This window comes from Neolamprologus multifasciatus, chromosome 1 (genome assembly GCF_963576455.1).
Source record: "Neolamprologus multifasciatus chromosome 1, fNeoMul1.2, whole genome shotgun sequence".
NCBI classification, from domain to species: domain Eukaryota; kingdom Metazoa; phylum Chordata; class Actinopteri; order Cichliformes; family Cichlidae; genus Neolamprologus; species Neolamprologus multifasciatus.
The window spans coordinates 9,375,079-9,387,203 of record NC_140439.1 but is presented as its reverse complement, the minus strand read 5'-3'; the positions used below and the strand labels follow the sequence as shown (position 1 = coordinate 9,387,203).

At 37.3% G+C, this 12,125-nt stretch overlaps 1 long non-coding RNA gene across 1 annotated transcript; it reads right to left on the bottom strand.

Annotated features, from left to right (window-relative positions):
• Positions 1–5,422: 5,422 nt before the first annotated feature.
• On the bottom strand, positions 5,423–11,593 carry LOC146525301 (uncharacterized). The gene is made up of 2 exons (XR_014873149.1): positions 6,839–11,593; positions 5,423–6,675 (listed from the first exon to the last, which is right to left on the bottom strand). It is a non-coding gene; the product is annotated as an uncharacterized LOC146525301 (long non-coding RNA).
• Positions 11,594–12,125: the final 532 nt, after the last annotated feature.

Here is a 12,125-nt window from a genome sequence, read left to right as displayed (position 1 = left end):
CACTTTTGCTAGTAACAAAGATATAGTTTAAATTTGGTTCTTTGCTTAATTGTCAGTTATGTGTAGACGCAACATTTCAGCCCTTTGTTTGATGACTTTCTGCTTGAATGATTTATAGACTACTTTTGAGTGGCTCACTAAATAAAAACATCCCTCTAAAAATGGTTGGTTACAATGACTGGATTGAAAAAAATTATAAAAATATTTACTAAAAATTTTGAAAGGTTATGAAGCACGGCTCACAATATTTGAACAGAACTGCGTTTTTCTTCTTCTACATTATCTTTTTCAGATACATAACTTAAAATCTGCCTTTTAAAAATTGTCGAAAAATCAGGGGTCAGGAAAAGACTTGATTTTACAATAAGCTAATTCAGATTCCCACAGGTTTAAAGCCTTGTTTTTGAAAAAGATTGTGTTTAGGGCTCTTTCAAGTGACCCTGAACAATTGCCTTGTTGTACTGGTGTGGGCCAAGGCCACATAAGTACCTTTTATGATACAAAGCAGTTCTCTCCTGTTTTCGACTTTCCAAGCAAGTCTCCACTAGTTTGTATAATGTGTATGTGTTAGTCCCCATAGGGAAATTGCTCCTCTGCATTTAACCATTCACCCAGGGAAGCAGTGGGCAGCCACCAATGCAGCGCCCGGGGAGCAGTGTGTAGGGACGGTACCTTGCTCAGGGGTACCTCAGGGTAGCCGTTCAGTGGAGTCGAACCCCCGACCTTCCGATCATGGGGCAACCACTCTACCTACTGAGCTATCCCTGCCCCTGCTGTAGTTTGTGCTATTTGTCGGCTATGGTTAGTGGATGGAGGTTTTCTGTCCATTGATGCCAGTTAGACGTAAAGTAGTTAAACCTAGAGAGGCCTCTCATGTGACATCATATATACATTGCTTGAGAGTTCTCTGCCTACTAAAGGTAATACAGCATCACCAGTCTCGAGGGTTTCTGGCTGGCGAGTGGTTCCTGGAGGGTGCTTGATATTGCTTGTTGAAAATGGTTGCGAGAGCGTGTGGCACCAAAAACCTCCTTGTGATTTACTTTTAATGATTGCTTTGCAAGTGTGGCCTTTCTCACCTGTAGAAACTGTGAGCGTCTACAGCGTTACATAACATAGAACTGAAAAGTGAATACTCACTCCACTGATTGGGACAGGGACACAGAAATGGAAATGAAGGAAAATGTGTTATGAGATGCCAAAGACAAAAAGAAACCCAATTTCCTCATTGAAAAAAAATGGATAACATAGATAAAACAAGGAAATATAATGAGTGAAATAGCCATCTTTTCATCTCATTATGATAAGTATAGAATATTTATGTGTCTGCATGTAGACTTTTTCCTCTTTAACAATGTTCTCACGTTGCATTTGTTTCATGTGCCATGTTTCATGTATGTCACCTGGAATTTGACACATGAAACCAGTGTATCTGTATCACCTATGTAACTTAATGGTGGCCCAAATTTGTGTTTTCTTCAGTTTACCAACTATTTATTTCATTTAATTTATTTACTGCATTAACCTTCCTCCCTTCTTTTGTTTCCACTTCTTATTTCTGCACTTGCTTTTTCATTGATTTGAAGCAACAAAAAAAGTTTCCCAACAACAACTCACCGTTATTTGATCCAAACTTTACATTTTCTCACATTTTAATCCAGATTAGGTATAAATAAAAAGATAGTATAATATATATTATATTGAGAATACCACCTACTGCTGAACAAATGCTTCTGCCAAGATACTCTAATACCAGTCTGATAAATTACCCACCGAACTGTGGTACACATACTACAATTGGTGGAAATTGCACTGATGCTTCTCCTTCCTAGTATATATTATGATTACAGCCTTGTCCAAACCACTTAACATGTTAGGCAGCTAGTGAGCTAAGAAGGTTTTTTTCAGTCTTTAGGTCTGAGTAGGGACATGGTCCTTTAGTCACTACATTCTGCTCTAATAAATGAATTGTACATAAATTAGTAGAAAGCACCATCAAAGCTGAGTACTCTGAACAGTCAGAGACATTCTGTGTATTAATATTTTTAATGGTAATTACTTTCTTATTTATTTTTCTTTTCATAGCTCATTTGAAAATGATTCTTTATTGTGTGACAGAGGATATTTGCAAAGTGCTCATCACTGTAGCTAAAGAATTTGCCAAGGCTGGAATGTGTTTAACAATCTTGCTTTCACACTGGGTGCGATTATAAAGCATTTGGAATCAAAGGGGCATTGGGCTGTTGATCTTCTCCTTGAAACCTGTGTCATTGTGTCCATTTTTTTTTCCAGTCAGATGAATATTTGAAATTACTTACTGTTATTTAGTCTTGTACTCTTTGTCCTTTTCATTGCATTATACTTTATAATTGGGCCACATCAATTCTATTTAATACAATTTAGTGTCAAATTAAGGATTTTAAAAGTTAATGTAGAATTGTTGAGTCTTATGTGCTTATACCGTGTTTTTTGGCCATAGAATGATTATTGCAAGTGCTAATAAAACAGAGGGAGTATGAATTATAGTGAATTAAAAGACATTAGGCTGAATATATTTGAGAGACTTGTTGATTTTTTTTTCTCAACCCAGTGTAGGGCACCAAGACAGGCAGTGCCTGCTTACTTGTGCTAGTTAGAGATTTCATATATAGAGCATTGCATGTTTGTTTGCCTGTTTTATTTTTATTTACATTTTTTATTTGCAATGCACAGCAGTATTCTGCTGCTAGCTGATCTCTTAGCTCTCTTTTGCATAGTGACTGAATCTAACTTTGAGTATAAAGGTGCCCTACTTAATACTTATTTTGGTTAATTTACTGCCAGTTGCACAGACTGAAATACCCCAATACAGTTTTATCAGGTCTGTAAGCAGTTAGCAATTAGCAATTAAAGATTAAAAAATTAAAGTTCACACAACTTACTGATTCTTCTTCAGCCTTCTTTTATCTGAAGTGCTGCACTGTTTTTGGAGAATCCCATGCCATGCTTACATTGTATTATTTGTTAGTACATTACTTGCACCCCCCTGCAAATTTGTTCTTCTCATGGTAATAAAATGAACAACATTTGTTTGTTTGGATGTGTATACATTTTATATTTGTCATAATTTATCTAATAACTTGATCATTAATCAACATAATGATTTATTTTGCCTTACAGAAACTGTATTGTAAATTTTATCTAAATTCTCACATAACATACATGATGTAGTGCTCAGTTCAGATGAAATAACTAAGGTCTGCACTTTACATGGACATCTTTACCTTCTGCATCTTTACCCTTCCTGTCTAAATAATTGTAAAATATTATTACTACTACAGTTAAATAAATAACTACTGTATTACCAACAATAATTTATTATTAACTAAAAATGACAATGGTGGATGGAAAATTTCAAACCATTTCTTTAGGAAAAGAAACAATAAAACAAAAATACCTCATATTACCTCACATATTACTTTTATCAAAACTAAAATAATTGCAGTATTCAGCAAAAAATGTTCCCATCAGTGTTAAACTGATTAATATCATTGCTGTTTTAGACTTTATATAAATACTTTATATGCTGTTTAATGCCCACATATGCTTATGTGGGCAGTGGTTGTCCTGTGATGACATCCTGATTTTTCACAAAGTCTATTATTGATAACAAAAAATAAGCTCAGTTAAAAGGCTTGTTCAACATATGGCATGATTAACTGTCAATATCTACGGGGAGAATTAAAATATGAATGAAAAAGTGGATTATTGGCAAAACTCCTGGTTAAACTTACCTTTAGAAATTTTCATAGATGCTAATCTGAAAGTGCTGCTGAGTCTGCACCGGCTCAACTTTCCAGTTTTATTAAAGCAGACATGGTCAGAGCTGCCGTCCCATTTTTTGCTAATGCACCAAAGAGCTGATCACATTTTGCGGCAAAGACAAAATAGTCTTTATCTAAAAAACTACAATTAGGCCATCTAAATGGGAAAACTTTCTCAGACACAAAGGTTGAGTTCCACAGAGTTCTGTGCTGGAAGCAACTTTTTGGTATGAATGCATTCCTTAATCTCAGGTAAATCTCTGTCTTACCAGGTACTTCATTTGGATGGATTTACCTTGGCCTTCAGTACTGCTGTGACAAACCTAAAGGGACATTCTTGAACATTATGTCTTAATTGACACATGAACAAATATCCAGCCTTTTTCTTCTGAACAAGAAGCATGTTGTCTCAGGACGGTCCTGAAAAACTACTATAATTCCTTATTATCTGGTTCTCCCTCACTGTAAAGCCTTCAATTGATCCAAAATATTTCCTAACATGGACTAGACAGAGAGATTATATTTTCCCATATTATCTTCTATTCGTTGGTTCACTGTTAAATACAGAATTGAATTTCAATCCTTACAGACAAAGAAACTGACAGCTCAGCCCCTCAGGCTTTGCTGTGGTTCTAGCCCCTAGTTTGGATTGGATGATGTTGGGGGGGAAAAAAACCCTCTCTACTCTAAATATTAAGTTTAAAGCTTTTTGATAAAGCTCAGCTGTGGATCAGGGGATGAAATCCTCTCTCATTTTACGGTCAGGCTGCTGGTGGATCTCCAACTCTGCTCTTTCACTCCCAATCCAATTGCATGTCGTTAACTTGTACCATTCCCTCTCTAATGCCATTTGTCTTTTTTAACCTGTCTGTTTCTTGTAGCCTCTCTGTGTTCCTTATTTCTGTCATCTCTTTCCACCTCACCCAACCCAGCAACAGATGGGACTTCTTTTGTCTATTGTAGGTTCTTTCCTTTTCAATAGCACCATGAGACTACTTTTATTGTGAATATAAATAATTAAATCAAATGAAGTAATATTGTTCACATTTGGGTTGTTAAAAACATTTTTATTTTATAGTGCATTTAACTAGGGAATAATTAATTATCTAATTTAAGTTTTAGTAATTAAAAACAAATGACACACCTTGGTAATTATATTTTCATTTGATATTCCATATATTCTTCCCTGACCTCATTCTGGCTGTAAGCCAGTAGATCTCTCTAACGGGAATCATGGACCCAACCTCATAGTTCGCTCGTTTAACACAATTTATTCCCGGTTGCTTCTCTCACAGCAGTCGGCTGCAGTTTTCCAGGTACAGCCACACACAACAACTACAACAACAGCCCCCAGGTCCCTGCACACTCTTTTGAATGGGGGAGGCGTGATGAGCTGATTGAGCTCCGGTGTGTCTCATCCTCCCCTGCTGCCGTGCCCAAGCCACACCCTGCCACACCTCAGTATCCACAATACATAATGAGTGACAGAAAGCAACTGAAGAAACAACAGGAACTACATCTGAGACACCAGAAATTATGGACTTATTAAATGGTTAAATAAATACTTCAGTGTGCCTTACTTTCTATCACAGAACTGACCTTAACAGTTTTATATATACGTGTGTGTGTGTGTGTGTGTGTGTGTGTGTGTGTGTGTGTGTGTGTGTGTGTGTTTCCGTGCATGGGTTTAATAACAACAGTACAGTCCGTCCAGAAATGTTTTGTCCTTGACATATAGAAATCTATTTTGAAGTAACAACCCAATATGAACAATACAATGAGAGTAATTTGTGAAGGAAATAAAAACAAAGCATCATAAAAGTTTTTAAACTTTTTTTTAATTTGGTTACTTTTGATTGTGGCTTTTGAACAAAGAAATTCAAACTCTTACCTGCCATTTGCCATCTGATTTTTAAAAAAATGAATATACACTTATTCAAATATGGAATAAAGCAATAGGCTGTTGCAAGGGCGTAGATTTGGTTTTGGCATTGGTGGGGACGGATGATTCAACCACCAATCCCTGTCCTGTTTCTTTTTTCCCCCTTTTTGTCTTTGCTTCTTGATAAAAAAGGAGAAATATACTTGCCTACATATGCTATTCTACATGCCTTTAAACCATTTAAAATTACAATTCATAGTTTTACATTTGAATTATATAATGTTAAATTACTATTAAACAAATGACTGACTAAGTATTTTAGACTTTAGTTTACTTCAGCCATAAGCCATATAAATCAGGTATCATACAAACATAAAAATAGCTTCAAATACAGTCATGACAATAAAAGAATATGACTTTAAGGACTTAACAACATTACTTCAGTTATAACACACCAACATCTCTAACACATTAGCACTAAGGGAACACTGAATGACCTGCTGGTTTTTGTCCATAAAACTACTCATCTAAGATTACCACAAAGTAAAAGATCTCTCAGCAAAATTATGCAACAGTTTAGGCACTATTGCTCCGATCAAATCAGTGAGCTGGGACTTTTTATTCTAAACATGGACTACTGTTACAGCAACAGACATGGACTACTGGTGACCCACACAACAACTTAATGTCCGCTATGTGAAGGGGCCACACACATGCCTTCTCCTCTCGTTAACTGAGATAAACTGCTCGCATATTTGTTTTACATCTGTACTGTCCAGTCTCTCCTGGTGGACATGCAGCAGCATTGTTTAATCTCATTCGAGTCATTGTTAACCTTAGCCATCTTTTTAGTCTTCTGAGAGCACTGAAGCTTCTTTCAGCCTCAGTACCTGCGTTTTATCCTCAGATTACAATTATTATTATGTGCTTGATGTGCCTCACCTTTGGCCCTGGCTCTTCCCCTCTGACTGCACTAGGACATATTGCCACCTGATAAAATAACACACTGATTCATACCATATAAAAAGTGAGACATGTCAATTCAGATTCTTTGTCAAATATACACTAATGAAACAATTTACATCAGCAGCCTAACAACTGTCATGATAATAAACACTAGTTAATCTATAGCACCAAATCATCAGTCAGTCACCTGTGACCTCGCCTCTTCACCTCTGTCCGAGCTACAACATGGCAGAGCTGCCTCTGTCACCTGATAAATAACAGTGAGATATTCCAAATACATGCAGTCACACATGTGCTTCAAATACAGTCATGAACCACCAAGTCATCATCCAACTTCACCTGTGATCTTGTGTCACCATTACTCTCTGAGCTTTGTGTTGGTTCTTCTGTCACCTGACAAATAAGACATACATGACAATAAGAATAAAATGTGGAGCTGCTTCAGTGTTTCTGTCAGTTTGTGCAGATCTTGACTCATCTGTAATGTTTGTAGGGTGAGTGCATTTTTAAAACAAGTTGTGCAAACTGCACTACAAGGTGGATATTTGCAAAATCATGACTACCTCATGATATTTTGTCTCAAAAATTAACCCTATGAATATGTCAGTGCCATTAGGATGACATTATTGTGTCACCAACATTTTAATGTTAGACATATAATTTTAACAGCCTCTGTAAAATAATATCCTGGCTTGCTCAAAGCTGCCGTTTTCTCTGACAGTTTCAATCAAAATTAGAAATTCTACTCTGAGACTGAGATAACTAATAGTGCTGCCTGTTGTGCAGTTAGTTTACAAAACACGTTATTCGTGGTTACATACAATTTTAGACTGATGTGGGCCAAAGCCTAGCATAGCCTGTAACGTTATTATGACGGACACATTTTATGAGTTAATTTGGCTTTAAGTGACTTACAGGTTTCTTTGAAAAATACTTATATCCAGGTTCTTCCTTTTTGCTGCCATCCTCCTCTCCTCCTAGCAGCGCAAGCTTGCCGCTGCTAAAACTAAACAGAGCTCCCCGAAAGGCACAGCCAATCACATTGGCCATATTTGTCACATGAGGTAGGACTCCAGTAGAGCAGCGGTGCCCAACCCCCGGGCCTCGGACCGGTACCGGTCCGTGAGTCGTTTGGTACCGGGCCGCGAGAGTTGAGGCTCAGGTGTGAAATATATAGTTTTCAGGGTTTTTATCGGTTTTCAGCGTTATTTTGTTACCGTTTTTATCGTTTACTCGGTTTTCCTTGGTCTTTTCACGTGTGTTATGAATAAATTTTCTTTTTTTTCGGTACCGGTACTAGTTTTATTTTGTTGTATTACCTTAAAGGCCGGTCCGTGAAAATATTGTCGGGCATAAACCGGTCCGTGGCGCAAAAAAGGTTGGAGACCGCTGCAGTAGAGAACGTAATTTAACTCTTTCTGCACCGCTGGGTGAATGAGACGCTGACAGATCTTTTTTTTTCTTTCTATCGGGTTAGTTTTTCTTTACTCGAAGAGATCAAATTATTGGTGGGGACAATTCAATAATCGCTGAATATTGGTGGGGACATGTCCCTTCCGTCCATGCCAAATCTACGCCCTTGGGCTGTTGTATTGCAGTTCAGAATAATTTATTTTTGCTAGCTCTTTCTCTGGCACTCCAGACTTTGCATATAGCGGCAGCAGCCTCCCTGAATTGCACCGTAAAATAAAGTAGGTTTTGACCATTAAAGGATCAAACATAACACGTAACTTAAAAAGGTGTCAAATCAGAATGGAAAGAAGAATAGTCAGCAACTCAAACAGCGATTAACTTTTCAAATGTCCTTTTTACGCTCCCCTGAATGTTAAAGACTGGTCTTAAGAAATGTTTCACACTCAGCCGGAAAGTAGGTCCAAGAGCCTGGGAGCTGCTGATATTGGCAAAATAGAGATGGACTGAAATGGAACAAGATAAACAAAAAAAACCACCTTCTAAGCATCAGCGTTTTTCTCATACATGAAAATACGGATAAACAAAAAGCTGGATCTCACAATAGTATAGCCCCGATGAATCTTTGTCATTAAACTACTATAACATACATTCTGAGGAGAAAAAGGCTTTTAGGTTTACATAGCAATGAAATATTGTACAAAATAATGGTTGTTAAATTCATGGTTAAGCTTTATGTAAAACTTTGTTCATGAGCAATGCTCACAATATTCTAATTCACTGACACTGTTTGCATAGAATTCATATGCCAGTAATTGGATTTCCTAATTGGTTAGCTGGTGATAAATTGAGTAAAATTGAGGAAATTAACACATTTTAAACACCTGGGGGTACAAGGAGGTACAAGACATTTGTATTTGGAAGTAGTTTCCTGCTGCTGTAGTCTAATTAGCTGCCAAGTGGGTGGTGTTTGCCAAGTAGGAGTCCTGGTATTTATGGGTGTTTCATAGCAGAATATTAAAAGTCAAACCTAATCTGTGACAGACATCTACCCATTTGGACTCGGTGCTTACTCAAAACAGGTTTAAAATAACTGCTTATAAATGATCTGGATCAGTTTTGTGACTCAGGGTTGCTTTCCACCAGGCTTAGAATTGATGGGTGTGCAAAGCAGCTCTTCCATCACTATCCTGCACCTCATTAAAATCATTTACTCTCTCAGAACATTAGCAAGCTGAGCTTTAAGAGCTGTGGAGAAAAGAGGAGATGAAGTGGGCAATCTTGACACACTTGTGCACGCTCTATAAAGCTTTTGCTGTCATTCGCATGTGTCTCAATGCGGTATCACCCCCAACAGCAGAATTTTAAGATGTGGTTCCGGGCTGCGTAATTAGAAGGAGTGTTTAATTAGGTTTCTGAGCTTAAGACGTGAGCTATTCACTGTCATAATACAACTGACCTTTGCTGTCTTAAAACATATCCGTGGTCCTGGTTAGCCATTTATAATTGTATGAGAATTCCATCTCTTAACTCCTTTGACTCCAGTAGGGTAGACAGGTGTGTGTAGAAGAATGAAGTTGTTTAATTTTTACCTCTTATCCACACCCTTAGATATTATTTAACAGATTCAATATAACATTTATTTGCTGGGAATGACAGAAGAATAATGTGTGGACCATAATGCAGTATAACTATTAATAGTGATTCTGTGATATTGTAGTCATCTACAATGCATAACTTAGAGGGAATATATACCCCCAAAAGCAGGAATATCTGTTTGTAATTCATCGCATGAATAAATGGAAATAAATAAAAAATATTCTCAAGCTAGTGAAGGATAAAAAGGTAAAAAGACCTCACACTCTGAGGGAGATTTTCCATCCCTGTGAGCTTCCTGCCTACACAGTGAACTGCTCACATCACAGCTTTTTAATGGTTACATCAAAGGAGTGGGAATGTTTGCAACAGTCCCACATGTTAAGGGCACCGTGCAACAAGTGAAGCAGAATTTACAAGTAGAAAAAAGATAAACAGCATAAAAGTTTTATTTATTTAGTCAAAAGAACAACAAAAAAGAGGCTTTGCTAATACTGGGTGGTGTGTGAGTGTTCACAACCTTTCAGTAACCAGATTAGCTGTCAGTTACACAGATGTCAACAAAACAAAAGACAGACAAAGCCATGTGGGTTTAATTTCTTCATTTCAGTAATCTGATTGACATTCCCTTCTTTTGTATCACTGGACCTCCACTACATTTTGAAGTACTGCTGAAAAATGTCTGTTTCAGTTCAGTTTGTGCGTCATGATGTGACCTGTTTTGATCAGGCGGTTCTTCGTGACTTTTTCAACCATGTTTGCAGGGTTTCTTCTTTTTTATTAGAGGCAAACTTCTGCTCACTATTACTGCCATGCATTTGAAAAAAAAAGGAGTCAGAGGCATCAAGTACTGCCTCTGGGAAGTCCAGTTGGTAAGGAAATTGGTTTAGTACCGTCGTATCGGTAACATATTGCACAAGAAAACCTATCTATTTAATCTATTATGTTTTGTCCGCCTTGGGTATTTGGTTAGGTAGCAAATCACCTATAAAGTCACTAACTTGAAAAATTAAGTGAATTATGTGCTCCAGTTTTGGTTACATGCTCTTTTTTTCTTGTTTGGTCACACATCTGTCACTTTAGTTCCCAAAGTGTCAATGAATTCATCACCTATGGAAGCTGGTAAAGAGCATTTTGAGTGAGGAACTTGGATGGTTCAGTGTTTGCCTTGTTTCTTTACATTGTCATTGCTATTTAGTTAAAATGTTCACTGCTTGAATGCAGGCTCCTTGTACTATTATCCATCTGCACAATTATGATTAAGAAGCTGGCACGTTTAGAACCAAAACAAAAGGTGGGGGATTGGGAAAATCGTATGAAGATTTATTTATTTGAAATGAAATATAAAAATAAACAACCAAGAGAGAAATGAACATTTTTGTGAAAGAGCAGATACAGTTGTTGTTTGACACTTTCCCTAATACAGATTTTCATTGTTATTATAAATAATATTTTGCAGCACACATAAGTAAATACTGCAGCTACCATTGCAGGAATGTGATTATGCAGCATAACATGATGCTGTGTTTGAAGTTTTTTGAAAGCATTGCTGCTCTCAGCTTTGTGAGGAGTGAACATTTTACCACGTCTGCTGCGAAGAGAAGTTATTGATTTAAAAAAAGAGAGAGTTTAGAGCCATAACAAAACCCTTTTATTTTGTTTGTACAGGATTTAATGTTCAACTGAAAATGCCCTTGAAGGTCAAACTGAAAGTTTTCTTGTGAACAAACAAGTCAGATTTTTATTCATTGTTACACACTGTATCTGTCATGGTCCTGGGTGGGTGACCCAATGTTTATGTGTGTTCTAGTTTTATTAATATTCTTAGATTTAGTGTTATTCGTGGTTCTGTTTCCTTGCTTCCTCTGTGTCCACATTCCACATTTAGTCAGTCTTGTCTTCGGCTGTATCGCAATTCAGGGTCTGCAGCCTTAAAGGCTGCTCAAAATGCGGCCCTCAAACGCGTCCTTCATTTCCCCGAATTTTAAGGACGTGGCGGTGTAGACTTCGTGGCCCAACACATCCCAGAATGCATAGCGCGGCGGTGGGTGTGGATAATTTTGCCGAAAAAAAAAACGGCGGATGAGGGGCGCCAAAGAGTAAACTTTAAGTAAGTACTGAATATTATGTCACTTATTTATGTGCAAATGTTTAATAACGAAGAACATTAAAACATTCCTGTTGGCCACATGTCGGCAAAGTTTTGTGACATTAGTGACGTTTGTACTAACTTGGTTTTAAAGCCTTTACTTTACAATATACTTAATCTTACAGAGAATGATCAAAGCTCATGTAGAAACAAACAAATGAACAAAATATGTTCTCCTTCATTTCTGTCAAACAAAGCTGTATGAAACGTTTCCAGCTGTTAGTGTCATGGTTGCTAGGCAACCTGGGCAGCGTGACGGAGGCTAGACCGTCCCATTTCACAAGCCTCGCACTTCCGGCCTTAGCGGTTTTTAAGTACG